General features: G+C 36.1%; 1 long non-coding RNA gene across 1 annotated transcript in view; it reads left to right on the forward strand.

Moving 5' to 3' along the window:
* The first annotated feature begins 13,088 nt into the window (after positions 1 to 13,088).
* Positions 13,089 to 26,127, forward strand: part of LOC148941202 (uncharacterized) — an 88,810-nt gene continuing 75,771 nt past the window's right edge. Inside the window, exon 1 of the long non-coding RNA XR_016143281.1 lies at positions 13,089 to 13,271. This is a non-coding gene — a long non-coding RNA (uncharacterized LOC148941202). The remainder of the gene's footprint in view (positions 13,272 to 26,127) is intronic.

A 26,127-nucleotide genomic window follows, 5' to 3' on the forward strand; every position in this document is an offset into this window, starting at 1 on the left:
TTTTTTGAGGAAGATAATCCCCCACAGCCTTCAGGGCAAGGATTGTAAGTTATGCCCTGGGGGCAAATAAGGTTTTTATAGAAGGTGTTGTCGTAGAAACTTTAAAAAAGGCTCATTCAATTGGAAATTCTAAGGACTAGTGCCCTTTTTAATAGTCGAAAGTGATTGGAGGGCAACTACCCCCCCCCTCTCACGCCCACATTTTCCCCAAAACACATCCAATCAAAATTTTTAGATAGCTATTTTGTTTCACCCAGTTTAAAGTTCAGGGAATTATACCTTTGAGCAGGATATTCCCCCCACACTCTTCAGGGCAAGGGTTATAAGTTATCCCCTGGGGGCATATAAGGTTTTTATTAAAATCGTTGTCATAGAAACTTGAAAAAGGGCTCATTCGATTGGAAATTCAAAGGGCTAGTGCCCATTTTAATAGTCGAAAGTGATTTGAGGGCAACTAGCCTCCTTTTCTTGCTCACATTTTCCCCAAACACATCCAATCAAGTTTTTTAGATAGCCATTTTGTTAAGTGTTATGAATTTCCAGATATAAATTATGTTTTTGAGGAGGACACTCCTCACAGCCCTCAGAGCAGGGGTTGTAAGTCATGCCCTGGGGGCATATAAGTTTTTATAGAACGTGTCGTCGTGGAAACTTAAAAAAGGGCTCATTCGATTGGAAATTGAAATGGCTAGTGCCCTTTTTAATAGTCGAAAGTGATTGGAAGGCAACTAACACACCCTTAACGCTCACCATTTCCCCAAACATATCCAATCAAAATTTTTAGATATCCATTTTGTTCCAAGCAGTTTAAAGTTCAGGAAATTATACTTTTGAGCTTGAATCTCCCCCTCATAGTCTTCAGGGCAAGGGTTATAAGTTATGCCCTAGAGTCATATAAGGTTTTTGTCGATATTTTTGTAGCAAATGTTTGAAAAAGAGTTTTCTGAATTTAAATATCAAAGGGCTAGCGTCCTTTTCCGGAGCCGAAAATGACGTGAGGATTACAAGCTCCACTCTCACGTGACCATATTTTTAAAGGACCTCAAGTCAAAATTTTTAGATAGCCATATTATTCAACGTAGTTGAAAGTTTTGGAACTTAGGTCCTTAAGGATGACAACCCATCCTCCCCACAACACTCAGGGCAAGGGTTGTAAGCTATGCCCTGGGAGCCTTTAAGGTTTTTACAGACAGCGATGTTGTAAAAACATCAAAAAGGGCTCATTCAATTGAAAATTAAAAGGGCTAGTGCCCTTTTAATAGTCAAAAGTGATTGAAGGGCAACTAACCCCTTCTCTCGCGACAACCATTTCACTGAACAAATCCAATCAAAATTTTGAGAAATCAATTTTGTTCAACGTAGTCGAAAGTTCTGGAAATTAGGTCTTTTGGATGTATTTTATTTTCTTCATACCCAGGCACTTCGTATCGAAGGAGTTGTCGTAGAAACTTCAAAAAGGGCTCATTCAATTGGAAATTGGAGTTACTAGTGTCCTTTTTAGTAGTCGAAAGTAATTGTGGGGCAACTAGCCCCCCCCCACGCCCATCATTCCCCCAAACACATCCAATCAAAATGTTGAGATAACTATTTCGTTTGGGCATATAAAGTGTTCATATAAACGTAGTTTTAAGTTGTGTAAATTAGGTCTTTGAGGATGACAGCCACCTCACAGTCCTCAGGGCAAGGGTTGTAAGTTATGCCCTAGGGGCACATAAAGTTTTTATCGACGGCGTTGTCATAGAAACTTCAAAAAGGGCTCATTCGATTAGAAATTGAAATGGATAGTGCCCTTTTTAATAGTCAAAAGTAATTGGAAGGCAACTAACGTCCCTTCCACGCTCACCATTTCCCCAAACACATCCAATCAAAATTTTTAGATATTCATTTTGTTCCACGCAGTTAAAGTTCAGGAAATTATACCTTTGAGCAGGACACTTCCCCCATATTCTTCAGGGCTTGAAACTTGAAAAAGGGCTCATTCGATTGAAAATTCTAAGGGCTAGTGCCCTTTTTATTAGTCGAAAGTAATTTGAGGGCAACCAGCACCCTTCTCTCGCCCACCTTTTCCCCAAACACATCCAATCAAATTTTTTAGATAGCCATTTTGTTTAGTGTTGTGGATTTTCAGATAGAAATTATGTTTTTGAGGAGGAAACTCTCCCACAGCCCTCAGGGCAAGGGTTGTAAGCTATGCCCTGGGGGCATATAAGGTTTTTATAGAACACGTCTTGATAGAAACTTCAAAAAAGACTCATTCTATTGGAAATTGAAATGGCTAGTGCCCTTTTTAATAGTCGAAAGTGATTGGAAGGCAACTAACACCCTTTCCACGCCCACCATTTCCCCAAAAACATCCAATAAACTTTTTTAGATATCCATTTTGTTCCAGGCAGTTCAAAGTTCAGGAACTTACACCTTTGAGCAGGACATTCCCCCCACAGTCTTCAGGGCAAGGGTTATAAGTTATGCCCTGGGGGCATATACAGTTTTTATCGACATCTTTGTCGTAGAAACTTGAAAAAGGACTCATTCGATTGGAAATTCAACGGGCTAGTGCCTATTTTAATAGTCAAAAGTGATTTGAGGGCAGCTAACCCCCCTCTCACGCCCACCTTTTACCCAAACACATCCAATCAAAATTTTTAGATAGTCATTTTATTCAACGTAGTTGAAAGTTTTGGAAATTAGGTCTTTAAGAATGACAACCCATCCCCCCCTCCAACCCTCAGGGCAAGGGATGTAAGTTATGTCCTGGGAGCATGTAAGGTTCTTATAGAAAGTGATGTTGTAAAAACATCATAAAGAGCTCAGTCAATTGAAAATTGAAAGGGCTAGTGCCCTTTTAATAGTCGATAGTGATTGAAGGGCAATTAACCCCCCTCTCACGACCACCATTTCCCCAAACACATCCAATCAAATTTTGAGATGTTCATTTTGTTCAACGTAGTCGAAAATTCTGGAAATTAGGTCTTTTAGGATGATAACCCTATCAGAGCCCTCAGTGCAAGGGCTGTAAGTTATGCCCTGGGGGCATATAATATTTATATAGAAAGTTGTCGTAGCAATTTCAAAAGGGGCTCATTTGATTTGAAATTTAAATTGCCCTTTTTAATAGTCAAAAGTGAGTGAAGTGTAATTAACCCCCCTCTCACGCCCACCATTTCCCCAAACACTGTCAATCAAAGTTTGCGGATAGCCATTTTGTTCAACGTGGTTGAAAGTTCTGGAAATTATGTATTTAAGGATGAAAAATGCCCCAGAGTCCTCAGGGTAAAGGTTTTTAGTTATGCCCTGGGGGAATATAAGGGTTTCGTAAAACTTCAAAAAGGGCTCATTCAATTGAAAATTGAGAGGGCTAGTGCTCTTTTTAATAGTTGAAAGTGTTTGGAGGATAACTAACCCCCCTCTCACGCCCACCATTCCCCAAACATATCCCCTCAAATTTTTCAGATGTCCATTTTTTTCAAGGTCGTAGAAAGTTTGGAAAATTAGGTCTTTGAGGATGACGACCCCCCCCCAGCCCTCAGGACGAGGGTTGTAAGTTATCCCCTCGGGTCTTATAATGTTTTTATTGAAAGTGTTTTCGTAGAAACTTCAAAAAGACTAATTTGATTGGAAATTGAAAGGGCTAGTGCCTTTTTTAATAGTTGAAAGTGATTGGAGAAAGAATAACGCCCCTCTCACGCAAACCATTTTCCCAGACACATCCAATCTAAATTTTGAGATAGCCATTTTGTATAACGTAGTTGAAAATTCTGGAAATTGGGTCTTAAAGAATGACAACCACCCTCACAACCCTTAGGGCAAGGGTTGTAATTTATGCCCAGGGGGCTTATAAGTTGTTTATAGGGAGTGTTGTCGTAGAAACTCAAAAAGGGCTCATTCAATTGGAAATCGAAAGGCCTAGTGCCCTTTTTAATAGTCGAAAGTGATTGGAAGGCTTGATATTTTCAAACAGTTCGTGGTAACGAGCTGTAAGTAAAGAGCGACCCGGCTCAATGGTAACCAAAACTCTAAAAAACGGAATTTTGATACCAATACATACATAAAAATCATATTCTAATTGTGATTTCAAATATATAAGTTTCATCAAGTTTAATTTTACCTATCAAAAGTTACGCGCCTGAGAAAATTTGGCTGATTTTCGAAAAAGGGGGAAAGACCCCCTAAAAGCTATAGAACCTTAATGAAAATCACACCATCATATTCAGCGCATCAGAAAACCCTACTGTAGTGGTTTCAAGCTCCTATCTACAAAAATGTGGAATTTTCCATTTTTTGCCACAAGAAAGATCACGGATGCGTGTTTATTTGTTTTTTTTTTCTTTTTCCCAGGGGTGATCTTATCGACCCAGTGGTCCTAGAATATCGTGGGAGGGCTCATTGGAACGGAAATTAAAAGTTCTAGTGCCCGTTTTAGGTGACCAAAAAAATGGAGGGCAACTAGGCCCCCTCCCACGCTTGTATTTTCCTAAAGTCACCCGATCAAAATTTTGAGATAGCCATTTTGTTCAGCATTGTCGAAAATATTATAACTACGTATTTAAGGATAACTTAATCCCTCGAAGCCCCCAGGAGGAGGGCTGAAAGTTATGAACTTTACCCAATGTTAACATATAGTATGTTATATATATGTTATGTATAGTATGTTATACTATAACATATAGTATTGGTTATTGGGACCCGGAACCCTCAATGGTAACCGAAACTCTAGAAAACGGTATTTTGATACAAATAGATACATCAAAAGAATGGGATTTTAATGCTGATTTCAAATTTATATGTTTCAAAGAATTTAATCCTACTTATCAAAAGTTACGCGCCAGAGAAAATTTGGCTGATTTTCGAAAGAAGGGGGAAGACCCCTGAAAAGTTACAGAACCTTAATGAAAATCACACCATCATATTCCACGTATCAGAGAACCCTACTGTAGAGGTTTCAAGCTCCTATCTACAAAATGTGGAATTTTGCATTTCTTGCCAGATGAAAGATCACGGGTGTTTATTTTTATTTTTTCCCCCAGGGGTGATCGTATCGACCCAGTAGTCCTATAATATCATGGGAGGGCTCATTGGAATGGAAATTATAAGTTCTATTGCCCCTTTTAAGTGACCAAAAAAATGGGGGGCAACTAGGCCCCCTCCCACGCTCATTGTTTTCCTTAAGTCACCTGATCAAAATTTTGAGATATCCATTTTGTTCAGCATGTTCGAAAATATTATAAGTATATCTTTTAGGATGACTTAATCCCCCGAAGTTCCCGGGAGGAGGGCTGAAAGTTATGAACTTTACCAAAAGTTACTCAAGCTGAAAGTTACCCAATGTTAACATATAGTACTGGTTATTGGGAAGTATACAGTACAGACGTTTTCAGGGGAGGTTTTTCCTGGTAGTGAGGGAGGGAGGGGGGGGGGGTCGGGCAGGGTAGTACGCAAGGAGGGGGCCCGCCAGGCCTGGGCCCCCCAAAATCACACGATTTTTTTAATTTTCCCAAAATTTTCTGATTTTTCTCACAGAATAATGGGTTTGAAGGATTTGCCCCCCCCCCCGAAATAAATTGCCCCCCTCCCGAAACAAATTCCTGCGTACGTGCCGGGGGGGGGGGTGATGTAGGAGGATCTTTCCATGAAGGAAGTTTTCATGGGGGAAGGGACATTGCTATGAAGGGGACGCCGAACTTCCCAGCATTATTTAAAAAAAGATCAGAAATTAAATATAAAAAAAACAAGTTTTTTAACTGCAACAGCAGCAACATCAAAACTTTAAACGAACAGAAAATATTACATATATGATTGGGTTCACCCCCTAGTCAATACCTCTCTCTTTAAGCTGGAGATTTTTTAGTACTTTCATAAGAGCTATTTATTCTAATTAACGGCCTTTGTGATTAAGCGGTCATTTTTAAAGAATTCGAACAAAATTCGAACTTTCGCTTGAAGAGCAAGGTATTGACTAGGGGAAAACCCCCTAATATACGTATTAAAAATATATGAATATAGAAGTTCGTTACGTAAGTTAATTCGTAAGTTACGTATATTTATTACTAATAAAAACGTTAGTAAATAAAATTAAACAAGTTTCGAGAAAGCCATTTAACCAAATAAAAGTAAATTAGTATTAAAATTTTGTTTTAATTATTCATGTACTGTGAGCCAAGATCAAAACCTGCATTTATTCAAAAACGTTCAAAAATTAAATAAAAAAACAAGTTTTTTTAACTGAAAGTAAGGAGCGACATTAAAACTTAAAACGAACAGAAATTATTCCATATATGAAAGGGGCTGTCTCCTCCTCAACGCCTTGCTCTTTACGCTAAAGTTTGACTTTCTCACAACTCTATTTTTTTAAACAATAAAAACTTTAGCGTAAAGAGCGAAGCGTTGAGGAGGGGACAGCCCCTTTCGTATACGGAATAATTTCTGTTCGTTTTAAGTTTTAATGTCGCTCCTTACTTTCAGTTAAAAAAACTTGTTTTTTTTATTTATTATAGTAAAGATCGATGTTGGTATAATGTATTATTTTTTTGTTGTTGCTGTTATTTAGAACAGGGCACTTTGTATCGAAAGAGTTGTCATAGGAACTTCGAAAAAGATTCATTCGATTGAAAATACAAATGGCTGCTGCCGTTTTTAATAGTCGAAAGTGATTGGAGGGAAGCTAATCCCCCTCCCACGACCAGCCTCCCATTTGAATTTATGTCTAAAAACTAAACGTTGCCATAAGATTAAATCAAAATGCACTGTGTTAATGCTAATTCCTAATAAGGCATCTCACCAGTATCCCAAGAACGACTGAGGGTATTATGTTCAAATTTTCGGGGCTGCTTCTGTTCTTAAAGTTCAACCAAATCAAAATAGCGTAAGTGTATCCAAGCTATCAAAGAAAGTAAACCGATTTTTTTGCGAATTGTATAAATTTTTCCATTTCAGGACCCCTATGCCTTCCCAAGGCCAGATTATAATTTGCACTTTACTGAAAAAATACAACTGAATGTGCATTGTCAGTTCAATATACATATACTGATATTTAGTAATCAAAATGTTAATATTATTTGATTTCTTGAAGTTAAAAGTAAAAACATTAATATTTTTTCAGTAAAGTGCAAATTTTGTTCTGGCCTTGGGAAGGCATAGGGGTTTTGCGCCCAACGTATGTTAATTTCTGCTCGTTTTGAGTTTGACTCGGTTAATTATTGTAATTTTTGCTCGTTTTGGGTTTCATTTATTTATCGATGATGATTTGTGGTAGTTTCACGCTTGGTGGATTATTTGATTTTATTTTTGCAAATTTTTTGTTTAATGGAGTTCTTTACTTTTCAAACAAAAACTTATTTTTCGGAAAAAGTTTTTTTAATTAATTAGATGAACAAATTACATGAATTCAAGTCTTCAAAGGGCCATATAAGTAATATGATGGGCAGCGCCGCTCTATAATAGCTAGAAATACTATTGAAGCTTTTAAAGGAGCTAATTCGATTCAAGATTAAAAGTTGTAGTGCCCCTTTTAAGAGTAAGAAGAGATTGGAAGGCAAGCAGTCCTCCTTACAAGCTCATTTATTTTCCAAACACATCCAATCAAAATTTTGAGAAATACATTTTGTTCTGCACAATAGAACAGTCCAGCAGCTATGTCTCTAGGGATATTAGATATGTCAACCCCCCAAAATTATGCAATTGGCCCATTATGCTTTAAAACTAAATTTTGCTTTAAATCTAAATCAAAAGGCCCTGTTTGTATTGTTGCGAATAAAAAACCTCAGCAAATTATCGAGAAGGACTGGAGGTATTAAGTTACAATATTTGTGGCTACTACCATTACTACTTCTGCCCTTACAATTTAAATAAATCACAAGAGTGTAGGTGTATCATGGTTGTCAAAGAGCATAGATACATTTTTGGTGAATGATATTAAGTTTTGTTCTTCGGGTCAACTTAAGGAGGTCAAAACTTAAATTAAACAACACTATTTGTGTCAGGATTAAAAATTGTTGAAGAAGTTTTTCCAACACATAAATAGCAAGCCAAACTATGGATTTTTATACAAATTAAGTAAAAATAAACAAGCTTTTTTTCAAATGAAAGTAAGGAGTAATATTAAAACTTAAAACAAACTGAAATTGTTATTTATATTAAGGGGGTTGCCCCCACCTCAACACCTCGCACTTTAAGCTAAATATTTTTAGTAATTTTAAAAAAACTTCTTTTTGCTCTAATTAAACGACCCTTCTGTTTCAGGAGCCGTTCTTAAAGAATCGGGACAAAAATCAAACTTTAGCGCAAAGAGCAAAGTTTGGAGCAGGGGCCCATCCCCTTCATATATGTAATGATTTCTGTTCGTTTTAAGTTTCAATGTTGCTCCTTACTTTCAGTTGAAAAAACTCGTTTTTTAAATCAATTTTAATTTTTTTTTAAATAATACCAGGAACTCTGTCCCCACCTCTATAGGAGACTCCCCCTCCCCAATGAAATATCCTCAAGACAATTCAATCCCGGTAAAAAATTACTCCAGACAATTTTCCTTTACATCTCCAGTCGTAAAATTGAGACAGAAAAGAGAAAGCAAGACATACAAAAAAATTGTATAGGAATTTTGGCAAATTTCCCCAATGTAAAATTTCCTTAAAATGTTCACCCCTGGAAACTATCCTCCCCGTGTAAAATTCCCCCCTTTAATCCCCCCTGCACCCGAAGATATATGCAAACATCCTAATAACAATTACTATTCGTAAACAATAGGCAAATTATGTAACTTAAAGATCTCCCCCTGGGGCGATGGGGGGAGGGTATGTTATATCCAGAGACATAGTTATTCGGCCCTTCAACTATGATGAAAAAATGGCTCTCTCAATATTTTGATCAGACAATTTTGGGAAAAAGGGGCGGGGAATGGGCCCTAGCTGCCCTCCAATCTTGTTGGTCACTCAAAAAGGGCACGAGGACTTTTAATTTCCGTTCGAATGAGCCCTCTTCCGATATTATAAGATCACTGGGTTGATATGATCACCCCTGGGGAGGAAAAAACAAACAAATAAACACGCATCCACATCTTTCTTCGGGCAAAAAAAAATAGAAAATTCCACATTTTTGCAGATAGGAGGTTAAAATCTCTGAAATAAGGTTCTCTGATAAGCTGAAATCTGATGATTTGACTTTTCATAAGGATTTTTCTACTTTTGGGGTGCGTTTTCCCCCTTTTTCAAAATCAAGGAAATTTTCTCAGGCTCGTAGCTTTTGATACTAAACTTAATGAAACTTGTATATTTGGAATCAGCATAATAAGCCAATTCTTTTGATATACCTATCCTTCTGTTTTTTTTAGTTTCGGTTACTATTGGGCCGCGTCGCTCCTAACTTACAGTTTATTTACGTATGTAAATAAAAAGGAACAGAAATTAATAAAAAAAAACTTCACAAAACAAGTTTTTCAAAGAAATGTGAAACTCACATTTGACGTGTCAAACTCAAAACGAGCAAAATTAACATGAGCAGGGCTGACAACCCCCACTCAACCCTTCTCAAGACCAAAATTTAATTTCCACTTCACTTAAAAAACATACCATTTAAATGTTTTTACTTTTTTTTACTTTAATGAATAAATAATTATTAAAGCTTTAAGGAATAAACATCAGAATATGTATATTAAACTGACAATACGCGGTCATTTGCTTTTTTTCAGTAAAAAATATAAGTTATATTTTGGTCTTGAGAAGGAATGGAGGTTGTCAGCCCTACTCATGTTAATTTTTGCTCTTTTTTAGTTCGACTCGGTTATTTATTGTAATTTCTGTTCGTTTCGAGCTTCATTTATTTTTCGATGATGAGTTGCGGTAGTTTTATGATTGGGAGGTTATTTGACTTTATTTCTGCTCATTTTTGGCTTAATGTAGCTCTTTACTTTTATATGAAAAAAAGTTTGAAAAAAAGATAAATCCATGTTTTTAATTTACAATTGTACATTGTAAGTGAATTTGCTTTTAAGTACAAAAATTTCAACAACATTGGAAATAACTAGTTTTTCTGTTCAAGTTTTTTTTAGACATATTGTTTAATTACGAATTAGTGCATAATTAAAGAATGCACAGTAAGTGCTCCACTACATAAGCGTGTGACCGAGTCAATGGCTAAATCTTCAGAATTGGTTTAACTAATTGTGTAATTGTGAGACCGGTTTAATGCAATTAGTTTAGCATTATGAATGTATCATGGTTAATAGGTTTTGTTACATGTTGGTTGGATTTGGGCCGAAATATGTTCTGTGACCCAAAATTTCAGGAAGTGGTAGATTTTTGGAATATGTTTTTTTTTGGCTCTTTAAATGGGACCATAGGATTTACAAAAATTGATATAAAGGAGCTTTTTTCTGTCGCCATTGGCTCGATGAATTGATTAAAAATAGGACACGCCCCCCCCCTAAAAATTTCCTGTGGGGAGGGAGCCTTAACCGCCTAAAACTAAATTTATGGTGGACACTTTATAAGTTTTCAAGGGGGTAGGTTTTTTTTAATTAAAATTTGGAGGAATTCCCCATCCCTCCGTGTGCAAGTAAGTAATCATATAGCTGTAATATTGATTTTTATTTCGTAGTATACGAATTGTAACCTTGAATATAATCTCGAACTACCCTCCTCCGTGCTGTTGGTTTAGCAAAATTTATGAGAATGGCTTATTTAATAGAAGACACTTTGAAGATACGATGCAAGTAGAAAGATGAACATGTTACATGTAAAGACAGAGTCTCACAATGATCTTCATTATTGTTATAGTTTATTATTATTATTATTATAATTATTATATTTTATTATTCTTATTATAGCTTTATTATTATTATATAATATTATTATTATTATTATTATATATCATATTATTATTATTATAGCTTTATTATATATAGCTTTATTATTATTATTGTAGCTTTACATATGTAGAGGTGCGTCTTGGCCTTTCCGATGCATGATCGTTCACGGGGGGATTCCAGGAGTTGTTGTAAATGATTCAATACTAACCGTTAAGTGTCGTTATGGCTGTATTGCTGGTTGTTGGTTGGTATGGTTGGTATAAATGGTTGGTTGTATGGTGTATGGTTGTATCCAAAACCCGAACCTACCAAATGGATCTTTGTCAAATGGCGTTTTATTTCCCTCCGAATGGGTATTTGATGGTTTCTCATCGATGTTTTCCCTTTCAATTCCACTCATTCCAAATGTTAAAATAACTATTATCACTGGCCTCCATGATTTTTTCACAAGGAACGTAAATAGTATATCCAGTACATTTTTATATCATCAATTCAGTACTGTTATCAAAAGTAACCTATCAGGCGTGGTTTTTTACCTAAGCTGTATTTAATGAAATTAATTTGTTTTATCAAATTAGAACACAATAGAGACGCGCTGGTTTATTCATCTTTGGACATAATTAAACCTGTTAATCTTCATCTCTAGTCTCCTTCTAAGCTCCAATCCCTCTAAGCTATCTTATACTAGTTAATTACCGCTCATATTGATTTTTAAATTTATTCTTTATTTTTCTATTACAAACATATACTTTTTAATTGTCTATTTTAGTTGTTCGTTTTGTATCGAAATTGTACATATTCTGGTTTCTGTTTAGGGTAAAATGCACTGTAAGATAACATCAAACTGTTTGGCTATATTAGGTCTATATTTCTGCCAGGCTTTATTTGGCCCTATTTATGCGAAAATAATCCTTTACGACACAAAATCAACAAAAACAATTTTTTTTATTTGGTGTTATCCCATGCTATATAAAATTGGCATCGTTCCAATTCCCGTAGGTGAGCATTCATCCGATATTCTATGGCCTTGGAATCAATGAAACCCACATCAGGGACTTTGGTGGCAGACTGAGTCGGCTAGACTCCTTTACGTCCTTTAAGTGGCAATGAACCTCCTTGTAGCAAGAACTCTCCTCCTAAAGTTCTATTGATATAGCCCAAAATATATCAATCATACGAGGTAGTATCCAAGATTTTTCTTAGGAGGGAGCGGGTTATTTTTTTTTTACAAAACACATCAAAATTCATTTTCATGTATTTTTGTTACGTTTTTACGAGTCGAACAAAACTTTTGGGGGTAGGAGGAGGTTCAGTCCTGGTAGTTCTTCTTCTCTGATTATGGACTTGCAATCCCATGGAATTGTATTTTGCAAAAAGTATACAGCTTTGTTTTATTTAAAAACCACTGAAGGCAAAAGAAAATCTGATCTCACTCTTATCGGGTCTGTCAAGAGTATGTAAAGGCTTACATAATTGTTTTTTTTTTGAGGGAGTAGAAATACAAAAAAGAAAATAAATAGATTCAGACAGATAGGTAAGGTCACCTTCGGCCCTGAGTCCTCCCCGAAATTCTAGAATTTTACGATTTTCTCCACAATTTTTAATATTACCATTATAATTTGCCAATTTTTCGGCAGTTTTTGTCCCTCTTCCCCCTAAAAATGTTTGAACCTCCAAAATATATTCCAGTATAAAATCTTTAGATAAGATAAGATAAGATAAGTTTTATTCTTCATTAAATACACATACAATATTAGATGTTATAAATACCTCAAAGGCTCATTGGCCTGTACAAAGAGTGAAGACATATGAATTACATACTCAAGGCTAAAAAACAAAAGAAAATTTAAAATGATCACTTACTCACATATGAAGGAGAAGAAAAGAAAATATAAATAAAATAGAAACTATAGAAAAAATTAGAATAAATAAACTAAATTAATTAATTATAATAAATAGACTCAAAAAAAAGAAAAAAAAAAAAAAAGAGTAAACAAAGTTAAAAATTTTAGTTTATATTTATCTCCCCCCATCCTTTTGCTCATATCACCTCAAAGATCCCAACTTTAGCTCTAAATAGATCTCATTGATCTAACTAATCTCCAACTCTCGAGAGCCAATTCCTGATTTTTAGTGTTTCTTTGGCAACACAATTTTTTTCTCAATCAAATGGAGCTACGGCTTACTTGAAGAGATAGCCACAATTTTTCCTATTGGTCACCTCCAAGGATATTCTATCGATCAGTGACGTCAGAGCCTAGAGATAGAACACTTCCTCTGTTAGTAAGCTAAGCGTTGGGAATCAACTCAAAAATATTGCTATGTTTTTGTAAATGGAAATGTGACAATATATTTAGAAATAGCTTAGAAATATAGATGTATTATTTGTGGCTTGGAACTATACATACTTTGATTACTTACGTTGTTTGTAATGATAGATACAGGATAGGCTTCAAGTCAGGGCAAACTTTTGAGGGTAAGTATTTGTATTGGTCATTCTTCTTCTTATTTTTTGATTGTTTTGAGACAATGCATTTCTAAGCCTTGCAGCCAAGGGTGTATCCAAGATTTTGTTCAGAGGGGATACAAAAAAAAAACACAAAACACAATAAGAATTTTTTTATATAGATTTTTGTTACTTTTTACATGCCGGACAAACATTTTAGGGGGAAACGGCAAACCCAGTGACTCCCCGCCCTCCCTGGAAGCAGCGTTGCCATCACAGGGCTTTATATTGCCCAAATTTGATCGAATGTATTTGCAGGGGTTAGGGGGATTGCGCTAACTTTTAGGAAGGATGTGCTTGAATATTATTTTTCAGGGGAATGGGAGCACTTTTGTTTTATATTCCAGAAACAGCTGCCAATTTTATTTGCGATTTGTTAAAGCTTTTTTTTGTGAGATTTTCAACTATTTGCAAACTTTTAATGTCTAGCTAGGGGTAGGGTCTAAGTCTCCCTCTGTTGTTGCTCTTGCTACTATTCAATCCGATTAGTATTATAGCTTTTTCTTTAAATATATATATTTAAGTAGAAAAAAAATGTTTAATAAATTACGACATAAGTTGATGCTAATAGGCATATAAACAAGCATATTTTTACGAACTATCCAGCTTGGAGCAGACAAAGAATCTACCCCGTTTGTTAACGGACTTATAATTTAGACATAAATAGTCCAATAGGATATACAAAATTGAAAAGTAGCTAAATGTCTTTTTTCCTTGGGTTTCCAATTCTATTTTCTGCCATATACCCATCAGACATTAAAATATGGACCACGAGTCCTATCTTAATTTAAGGGTTGTATATATTGACAGACCCGTCATTTTTTTTCAGTAAAGCGAAGTATAATATTGTACTTAACTGAAAAAAATTCAAATGAATTTACTGAAAAAAATCTGCATTGTCAGTTTAATGTACATATGCTGATATTTATTCCTTAAAATCTTAATTGATCTTTGATTTCTAAAAGTTAGAAAAGTGAAAAAATTTGAAAGAATTTTTTCCAGTTTTTTCCAGTAAAGTACAAATTATATTCTGGCTTTTAGAAAGCTTGGGGTTTAGAACCCAACTCATATTAATTTCTGCTCGCTTTGAGTTTGACTTTTATTTATTTTAATTTCTGTTTATTTTGGGTTTCATTTACTTATTGATACTGATTTGTGGTAGTTGTATGCTTGGTAGATTATTTGATTCTATTTTTGTTAATTTTGGTTTAACGGAGTTTTTTACTTTTTAAAAAAAACTTATTTTGAGGAAAAAGTTTTTTTTTATTAATTTCTGTTCTCTTTATATTGAGATAGTCTTTTTCAGGGAGAAAGACTGAACCTCTTCTAAAGTTAAACAACCATCCTTCTTTAAAACCTTAAATACCCCCTGGGCATAGCTTAAAACCCTTGCCCCTATTCTCTGGGGATTGTTTCAACCCCTCAGGCCTTGTTATATGATATTTAGATCATTTTGAACAGAATAGCTATCTCAAAATTTCTATTAGACGCATTTCTGGACAATACGACGTAAGTGTGTGTGTATGGGGGGGGGGGTGCAGCTGCCTTCTGATCACTTTGACTCTTAAAAAGAATACTAGAGCGTCTGATTACCAATACAAAGATCCCCATACAAAGTTTATATGACCACGCTTTCTATAAAAACCTTATATATATCCCCAGGGCATAACTTAAAACCCTTACCCTGAGAGCTGGAGGATTTGTTATCCTCTAAGACATAATTACCAGACCGTTCTGATACGCTGAACAAAATGGCTATCTCAAAGTTTTGATTGGAAGTGTTGGGAAAACTTATGGGCGTGGGGGGGGGCATTTGGCCTTTGATTAATTTCTACTAATAAAAAAGACACTAGTCTTTTTAATTTCCAGTCAAATGAGACCTTTTTTGAAGCTTCTACAACAAAAATTTCTATACGAACCTTTTATGCCCCAAGGGCATAACTTACGACCTTTGTCCTGAGGGACATGGGGGAGGATTGTCATCCTCAAAGACATAATTTCCAGACCTTTCAACTACGTTGAACAAAATGGCCATATCACAATGTTGATTGGAAGTGTATGGGGAAATGATGGGCATGGGGGGATTCTCCCTCCGAATATTTTCGACTATTAAAAAGGGCAATAACCCTTTCAATTTCCAGTCGAATGAGCTCTTTTTTAAATTTTTACGACAACACTTTCTATAAAAATATTATATGCCCTCAAGGCATTACTTGCAACCTTGGCCCTGAGGGCTGTGGGGGGTTGTCATCCTCAAAGACCTAACTTTCAGAACTTTCATCTACGTTAAACAAAATGGCTATCTCAAAATTTTGATTGAATTTGTTTTGGGAAATGGTGGGCGTGAGAAGGGGATTAGTTACCCTCCAATCACTTTCGACTATTAAAAAGGGCGTTAATCCTCTCAATTTCCAATTGAATAAGCCCCTTTTGAAGTTTCTACGACAACGATATCTATAAAAACTTTATATGTCCCCAGGGCATAACTTACAACCTTTGCCCTGGGGGCTCTGGAGGGTTGGTCATCATGAAATACACAGTTTACAGAACTCTCAACTACGTTGAACAAAATGGCTATCTCAAAACTTTGATTTGGATGTGTTTTGGGAAATGGTTGGCTTTGAAGGGCTGTTAGTTGCCTTCCAATCACTTCCGATTATTAAAAACGGCACTAGCCATTTCAACTTCCAATCGAATGAGCTCTTTTTGAAGTTTCTACGACAACACTTTCAATAAAAACCTTATATGCTCCAAGGGATAATTTATAATGTGGTAACGTGAGTTTAATGGTTCTAAAGGGAAGTTATGGTAGACACCTTATTGTTTTTTAAAGGGGGCATAGTTACGGTCCTAAGGTAGTTATCCTTCGGTACCGTGCATTAGGCTTTGAACTGACTAATTTGGCGTACCAGCTGGGATTATTCGAGGGACTAAAATAAGATTGTAGAGAGGTTGGCTATAACACAATACTTTTATTAATGCAACACACGATACAACGTCTTGTAATATAAACCGCTGGGACTAATTGTCCCAGAGAATCAACAATTATTAGACTACTATGATAATATAATAAGACACTTAAGCACTTACGATGTTTGAATATATAATCCAATGTATTTCTAACAAGGAATCAATTGGGCAAAGGTTCGCCCGGCAAATGCATTAGTGCCCAATACATCTCAAAATATGATGACGATAAATTTCTCTTTTCACACCCTTTGGTAACATGCATCTTCTATTTTAGTTTGACCCACAATGGCTTTGGTATTTATATTAGTGTTTTTATTTAAATGAGATTTAAAGTTATATTTGAAACTATATGATTGATTTGAGTTTAAATTTAATTCTCATTAATAATTTAATTTTAGGATAATGTGGGTGATTTAATATTTATCTTCCTGGGTTAGTAATACCTTGGATAGTCAATATATAACAATTTTTTTTCATGTAGCCACAGATTTCTTTAAACACAACACTTTACATTTTCTTAATATTTTACATTAGCTTAATGAATGTTTAGGCTATAAGGCCTAAACATTATACATCTTAAGCATTGAAAATTACTGATTTAAATTATCTTTTGAGTCAATAAATTGGTAGTAAATTCTCACTTATTACTGGATTATGTTGACGTTTGATTTTGGAGCCCTTTTCGAAGTTTCTACGACAGCTCCTTCGATACGAAGTACCCTGGTGAAAAGGAAAAAAATAAATAACACATTGTGCCAACATCGTTCTTTACTTAGATAGCGCTATTGCGCTGCCTATGATTACGAAAGAGACGCATTATTGAAACTGTACTAGTACATAATTTTGATTATATTTGCAAGTGTGACATTATGTGACTTGAGCATAAATCTCAACTATTTATGTGGTCACCAGTAATCGAAACGGCCCATAAAATCAGTGGTTTTCAATCATAGAAAAACCTTAGAAAAGTAAAAGGTGCTTTTCCGTGGCTTGCTCTATCTCGCTTTGAAGGCGGATAATTAGTTAATTGAGACGGACAAAAACTTGAGTTTTGTTGGAACTTTAGATCACGAAGATCAAATAAAATAATTTATGCATCGTCTCATCGTCCGTTTTTTTTTTTTTTTTTTTTTTTTTTTTATTGACTCGTATTCAGAGTAGTAAGGCCATAGGGAATTATAAATATACATTGAATTACACGTGGATATGTGTGCAGTTTAACCGGTACATTGGCTTACCAGGGTCACTCACCTATTACTATGAACGGTACATTGGCTTAGCAGACGGGTTTTTATGAGGTAACACGCATTTTTTGGGGGTCAGTCAGTAAGAGAGCGCGGCGGTTACTCCATATACGGTAACTTGATTAGTAGTTTGATTCAAATATAAGGAGGAATTTTCATTGTAGTTCATATTATTAAGAGAATTGAATTCAGATAGAGAATAATTTCTTTGAGAAGATATTAGTGGAGAAAAAATGACTGGTGCATTTACATTATTGGAGATTAATGATGGAACCGACAGCAGCAGCAGCAACGATATACGAGTACCCTATGTAGCTGTGGAAATAACCGCTGGCTGTAGACTATGCCTTGAATGGGATAGTATGTATGCTAGATACGTGATATCATTAAGCAAGTTTAAGCAGGAGGAGCAACTATGTCTTGCTGGAGAAGTGAATATTCTCCATATAAATAAACTTCGGTCAGCATTAGATGTCCTATCGAAATATATTGATGAGAACATAATATATCAGTGAATATTATTATTGTAATTATGCTCAATAAAAATTTTTCTAAATCAATGGTATTTTTTTTCTTTCTATAGTAGACTAGCGTATATTCTCTAGAGTACAAAAAGAAATTCTGGTTAGTCTGAAGTTGGTTGTGAGAGAGTTAGGACTCTAAAAAATGGATAGATTCGAGAAAGAGTGAATCATGAGGAATCTAGTTCTTATGGAAAAACGTTTGATTCTAGATGATGATTTTCTAGATTTGTCTGTTCAAAGGAAGATATTTTCTCGGGGAATGCTTGTTGATATATTGAAAACTGATTCTCCATCATTAGACTATTGTATGAAGCTTCTACTTCGTGGTTCAAATGCATTTACACAATTTATTGATATATTGATCAAGAAACGGCAAAATGATATTGTGGATATGCTTTTAAACAATAGTTTTGAAATTTAGGACTTTTTTTCGTGAGAAAGATGGTGCTCAAGGATGATTTACTCCTCTATATCTCTCTCTCTCTCTCATCTCAGAAAATTTTTGTTGTTGCTATCTCAGTTTCATTGTGGTAGTGAGAGTGTCAACACATGACAAAATGTTCCATACATGCCCGTTATGTATGTACTCACTGGGTAGCTGGTCATCATCATATGAGACTTGCAAAATGATTGAGGAGTATGATGAAAAGTGTAGATTATGCAACCCGTGTAAATTGCATAGAGGATATGCTGTACAAATTAAAGGTTGTAATTCCTGTCATGAAGATGTGTGTGACTCTCATCCTAGAGGCCACCTATGCTCGAAAGGTCACTAAGACATATACAATCAGTGAGAGAGTACATATCCCGGCATGATTGGAAATAATCCTAACCGTGATTTTAATTTATTGCTACAAGATTGGTATCGTCATGGTTTTAGATTGTTCTGGGAGGAGGAACCGGGTCAGCGATTCAACTTTTGGAACAACAAAAGAATATGGTTGCTACGTTATCGTTATGAACACATTGGGTGTTATGATTATAAACCCACTGATTTTTATTTTGTCGTGATAGAATGTGATTCGACACTTGAGGCCACTGTTTGTGAAATTACTTCAAATACGTAAATTGAAACAAGGGAAGTCTTTAGAATGAGTGAAAATAGCATCATTGATTATACAAAGAGATATGGCAAGATTTAATTCACACTCTACTGTAGAAAATGTGACCCTGACATTGCAATACATCAGAAGCAGTACACTTTGAATTCAGATAATCTACCTGCACTAGTTGTTGTCGACAAATACCTAGTAGTGGATGAAATCTAAAGAGTTGAAAAGTCGTTTTATCATGTATATAAATTTTTTTTATTAATAAACAATTTCACATACATCTTCAGAACATTTTATTCTTAGGGCACTAAAATCAATATTAAATACACTTGTAAGTATATTCTCCACTAGAAAGTCGTTCAATTGAGGTAAGTCAACGTAGATGTTGAAAAATTGAATATAGGTGTAACCACGACATCTGAGCATGAAAAAGAGTAGTGCATGAAAGCCACATGTCATAGTCGTTAAATTCTGTACTCTTCGTTGATTTTGAATAATGGTTTTCCCCCTGCTTTCAATTAAGTTGCTGATGTATGGAACATAAAATTTATAAGATAGGCCAAGAGGATCGAAAAATTCAATATTCTTCGCTGTTTGAAAGATGTATAGCCAATAACCGGTCTTCAAAGTCGATGGACTGCTATTAACAATGATTAAGGTAGTTTTAACAAATGGAATTTTTTCAATGAAGTACGGGGGTATGCAATAGAACTTTTACTGGGACATGTAAGGATTCATACTAAATACATTGGTTATTCTTCTTATATTCATTGTGATAGGTCTAGTAGAGCACTGCGCTCGGTTCTGATTTCCCAATAGGCTTCAAATTGACTTAGTGATAGTAGCGTGATACACTCAGTCAGAGCATTTGTAGATGTACACTCTAAACGTACATTCCCTTTTCGTACTATGCTCATATCCTGTGTGCCAGACAAGTCCATAACAATAACCCCATAATTTTTTAAAATATTGAATCGGTTATTCCATTTTCAAATAGTTGAGAGTCATGATCTAGGGATTGTATGGTCAGCTCGTACAGAGTTCTATAGGATTTTTTGTCGAATGATAGAGTGTACAGTGGAATACCATTCACTTTGCACACGAGGCTAGATAGACCAAAAATTTTAAAATCGTGGGGGGATTCAGTCCAGGATCCAACATCACAACCAATCTTCAAAAAGGTCAAAGCAAGCTTTTATGGGATTTATCCATTGATAAATTATGAATCTCTATATCTACGATAGCCTGTGGCACAGTGACGATGAGTGGTGATCGTATTGGGGACAAGAATTTTAATGTTGTTACCATTGGCTCTTAGCTTTTCCACTGCCAATGCAACAGAGCTTATAACTTGTTGTTTTCGGACGTGGAGAATTGCCGATGTGATAATGACATTTGCATCGGGTGCCGCAGGAAGTGTTTTTCTCAAAATGAAATTCGATGGGGCCACCTGTTACTTTATGTCAATCTTGATATTGGGGGGTAGCCATTGGGATATATGGAATATCTCATGATTTAATTGTCCAACTAGATGATACTCCTGGTCGCTGCAGTAGTCAACTCACCGTCACTATCAACACCTGACAGATATTCATAGCCCAATGATTGTCCTCTCAACTCCTTGTATGCCTTTGCTGTCATCATCATAAATTGTATGTAACTTGCATAGTTTAATAAATTATTGCTAGTGCTCAACAATGTTCCATTAATAAATACATTAATTTGTTTGAATAGGTTGTGTAGAATACAGTTTTCATAGGAGAGACCATCGCCAGCATTTGGAGTTGTATTATCTGACTTCTTCTTCACCACAACATTTAAATCAATAAATGTTGACGACAAATCAATGAAATAGTCTTCATTGGAAAATATTTGAAAGTGTATATTTTCCGAGAGGGGTTGTTGGGGGTGAACTTGTTCATAGTAGCCATACTTGACACTGACATCAACATTTTCAGCATTGAATAGATTCAATGAGGAACTGATTGAAGGATATGCTTCTTTGTGGGGGACAGAAGTCATCTTAAGAGAAGAAGTTCTTCTTTGATCTAACAATCTTTTTCTTTTTCTTCTTCTTCTGCTTATTGGTCTTCCTTTTTTTATTCCTCAAAGTCCTTGTTGATGTCCTTTGCTTCCTGCCTGGGTGGAGACTGATGAGTTAATGACGCGAACGCATCCTTTTCAATCCCTCCCCATTTTTTCGATATTTTAGTTGCTCACCAACGGCTCTTGCTGAAGATCTAATATTTTCCTTAACACTCTCCTTGAAATTCTTGCCCGACCCCCAGTCCTGTAGTGTGGAGGCAGCAAAATTTGATGCAGCAGGTACAAGATATTTTCTGGCAAGGGGTAGTGCAGAATTAAATAGCCTAGCAAACCAGCTACCAAGACCGGAGCCAGACAATTTAGTACGCCCCTAGTCGTAATCCAATCTTTTGCCTATTTGATTCGGACTCAGAGCACCAACATAACAATCGATATCGGGACAGACAAATGGAATTCTCCTATTTTTCATTTTTGTTGATTAGACTTTCGTTCACGACGGGTCGAAAATGACATGTAATCACAGTTAAGACTATAGCTATTGTTAGAGGATCACCCAAGTCACTTCTGAGTGTTAAATGACAGAGTTCCAAATATGAAGTGTTTGAAGGAATATACTGACGATGCTATATATTATAGTCATGAACATGTTCATGACTTGTTTTTCGTTCGAGAACACGTAGGAGGGGGACATTTGAATTACCGACTCTCGATGTTTCCACAAAGGATGCATAGAGAAATATGCAAGAGTCCGAGGCAAAACCAGGTGAATAAACAGCAAAAATAACTTGATCCATCCCGTAAACGGTGCCACCATTTTTCCCATTGATCATATTCTGTTTAAAGCTAAGAACATCTCTCAGATTATCATTGAGAATAATTGTTTTAGTGTCAACAGGTGAGCTAATGTAAATCCTATCATATTCCAATGAATAATTAAAATGGAATGTACCATTCCTACTATACGAGATTTTTCTATTGATTGTACGACACAAATCCCCCATATTATCATATTCAATATATTTCAATTTGACATGAGGAAAGTCACTAGATTTAAGTGCTTCAACCCATTCATAGTCGACATAGCCCAACCCATTCATAGTCCAATAGAATGGTATAACTTTTGTATCATATACACGATCCTTTCTCAGGATGTCATAGGTATTTTTGAGAATACAGTCGACAAGAGCCACTTCATACGCACCGTCAAATTTGATGGCGGGGGAGAGTTTTGTCCAAAAATCTCTAGTCGTATTCAAGTCATTGTAGAGAGGATCGGAAACGTTGAACATAAAGGTTACATCGAAATCACTGGGTATTATCTATATCTTCAACATCAATCTAAAAATAAAGATCAGAGTTTTATTCTTGACCCCAAAGATGTAGCTATTTTCTACCCCCGTAATTGCGTCTCTCTAAGCTCTTGTAAATGTTGTATATTTCCCTCGCTTTATTTACTTTTCGTCGTTGGTTTTCATAAAATCCACTGAGAATCTCTTCATATATAATATCACGCAGATGAGCAGTGATGGGTGTAGTGTTGTGGGCTTTTTCCACTATAAAAATTTCCATGGACCACAAGTAATCCCTTTTTTCAAAAATATTAGTTGTTCTGTTAATTCGAGCAGTGTCACCACCCTAAAATTTGATTTTCTTCTTCTTGACAGCCTAGTCATTGGAATACTGCTTAAAAAAAGGTGTCAATTGTGTCGTAAGCAGAATGATGAGCTTCCATTGGTGTAGAATTGGGCAACAGTCCATGAGGTCGTTGATTATAAATCAACATGATTTGATCAAGATCATGAATAAAAGCCGGTGTATTTTTCAATGTACAATATCTTGAAATGAAAAGTCGAATAGTTATGATTAATCGTTTGGTCATTGCATCCTTTATAGGACTGCGACAAAGATAGACCAGTGTAATATATTTCTCTAGTGCTTTTGCAACATGGGGATTAACAAATTCACTACCGCGATCCGTTTGAATTTTTTTTATATGAATCCTTTTCGAGAATACTTTCAATGGCCTGAGCAACTTCAACACCTCTCTTTGATCGCAATGGAATTGTATATGCATAGCGACTATAAACCCTGATTGCAAGTAGAATGTACTTGTACGGTGTATTGTGACGTCTTTAAAGCTCATCTAGAGTCAGGAGATCTGCTTGCATTATATGCAATGGGTAAAAGGCTTTAGTTTTTCGATATTGATTGGCATGGACTCTATGATTTCTATGCTAAGTGTAACTTGATTCGTTTTGTAGATAGTCTTGTATACTTTTAGTGTGAACACCAGTGACTTTGGTAATAGTGGTAGGGGAACTTAAACTCCACGCCTCACCAATATTTTTATAAACAACTTTCAGAACTTCAACCATTTTGAACGTAAACACGTTGTGTAACGTCCGCTACCCTTTTGTATACTGGCTATTGGTGGTGGTGGTGGTGGTGACGTTGACTTGATACGTCTTCGCTTTTGTCTGGCTATCAGCGGTGTGCAAGTATTTTCCAAAATTGATTTAAAATCTTCTTTTTCTTCAAGTTCATATTTTAATGGTGTCAATGTTGTTGATGATTATGATGATGATGATGCATGTTCATTTATTTTTTTTAGAATTTGTCTATTGCCAATAAGACTTTTGGGGAAGTTTAATGTATTTAGAAAGTTGTATAGATGAGTGTCAAATGATAATAGTCCTTTACGATTTGTAACCATGTCATAGATTAAATCAAGTAGATTATAGCTCTTGCCCTGAATTATAATCCATTTCCATTTGCTCTCAACTTGAATGTGATCTTGACCACTTTCCATGAGATAGGCTAGGAGTCGTTTTAATTGTTAACCATAAGAGTTGGGGCATAGATTTAAAATTTTAAATAAAATTGAATCCAATTCCTCCTTCTTTAATTGTGTTCCACCAGCAGCAGACTCTTGAGGAGATGATTCTTTTTTGGAATCAGCAGCAGCAGTGGGCTTCAACCGATAGGACTTGTGTTTGTCCAGTCGGCGAAGTGTATCTTGAAGTAAAAGCAGTTTTTTATCATCCTAAATATTTTCATTGTCAAGGAATTTACTCAGATTGTTCTCAAAGTGTTCGACGGGTGAGAGAGCGAGTTCTATTGGAGTCAATTTATAGGGTTTTGCCATTCTCTTTCTAGAGAAAACTGTTTAAAAGTCCTGCAATTATTGGCAGTAAAAGTGTGAAAAAGCTACCGCCCACCTGAAGAAGTCGTTTCCTTTTAAAATTCTATCCTTTCTTTTTAAAGACCCCTGTACGTACAATGGAACGATGTTGCTTTGCCGGTTGCTTAACTATTTCTGGCAGTTGAACATTACCCTCGATCAAATTTAAACAAAGTTCGGATATTAGATTAATGAAATCATTGTCGATACCGTGTTTGAGTATTGCTTTCCAAAGCGGAGGTTTTAAAGTGCTTAGAAGTGAAAACAAATGTCTATTTTCATTTAGTTTCTTCAGTGTCATGATAGCAACTAATAGCTCTTTTTAGTGTTCACGGGGAGATATACTGTAATTTCATTGTCAAAAATACCTGTGACTACACGCAGGTCCTCGGGTGTATTTTGATTAAGATCCGATAGGATATAGCCGCAGGTTTTATTAGTTGCCTGATTGTATGCTGACAGCAGAAATTTGGGGGCGCCTGGATAGATTTGTTTATTGAGAGTTATTAGCGAGCTAGAATCACGAACAACTCTTTAGATGATATAGTAGGTGCAGTTCAATACAAGTGTTTGCATACATTTGCTCTGATGAAAGAGATTGTGTAGAACCAGAGTAACAGAAATCTGTTCATGATGAGAGCGAACAGTGAACAGTTGTAGCATTTCATGGGACCATTGTTCAATAGATTCAGCCAGATCGTCAATGATCAACCAAGATCATGACCCAACGGCAAGATCAGCTGGGCGACACGTTCTATTCAAGCAAACCCTCGTTGAGACCGCTCAACATTGCTACGGACTCACTGCCGCTCAAGCCGCCGTTTATGCCGAATCATTTGATACCAATAGAGTAGAGAGCGAATGAGGATGAAGGTTTTGTGAATTAGCTTGCAGATAAAATAGAGCAGTTTTTGGCCGAAAGTAAGGAGTTGAGTAAGGATTTTTTCGAGGTTCCAGAGGGTAATAGGAGGAATAATGGCCAGTATCCAGTCGGCTATTGACTCAAGCTGCGGCATCGATATGATGAGGGCTACTCCGAAAATTATGACGGAGCTCGAAAGCAATATCCATAGCCACTTAAGAAGCAATGGTTATTTTGTTTCCCCGCGCCATCAAACCTCTCGCTGTTGTATCATCCATCACTACTAATCCCCTGAGTGCAAAAAGGGCCCTGAAGGCCCTCTTCTTGCTAACCCATCAGCCGTCAGTGAAGTCGAGATAACTCTTCATCTGATAGCTTGGTAGTTTGTTTCACAAGCTTGAGGCTAATGCCGGCTTTTAGCATGTTTTTAGCAATGGCTTGCCGCTTCTGCTGCATACCCTGCTGCTTACCCAGTAGTATGCCTCTTTGCTCACCGCACTGCTCTAATTGTTGTAAGGCTGTAGCCATGAATTTCTGCTCCTCTTGGGGTAATGCCTGAAAAAGGATTTTCAGCACTTCATCAGCTGTTTTCTCGCCGTCATATTTATCTAGTATATATTCTAGCGAGGCTTTTTTGAAGGGTTCGCACTTTTTACAAGCCGCTATGGATAGCAGATTCGCCAGGTGTTTAGCTGCTCCCTCGATCCAATCATCACCTGTCAGAAAGGTATCCCGCAACAGCCACTCCATCAGGGCAGCATAGCCATGGGTAGCAATCTCCTCGTCAGTCATCCTTGTCAGGTCGACCAACTTGAAGCCGTATCCCAGTAAGGCCTCATCACGGTACTTATGGTTAATAAAGTAACTACCAAGCTTGGTCGGATAACGATATCTTTGACGCTTAGTGTGGTCATAGAGGCACAAAGGTAATACCAAGGGGACTCCCT

This window comes from Artemia sp. Qi Xiang Cuo, chromosome 18 (assembly GCF_049724085.1).
Source record: "Artemia sp. Qi Xiang Cuo chromosome 18, ASM4972408v1, whole genome shotgun sequence".
Classification (NCBI taxonomy): domain Eukaryota; kingdom Metazoa; phylum Arthropoda; class Branchiopoda; order Anostraca; family Artemiidae; genus Artemia; species Artemia sp. Qi Xiang Cuo.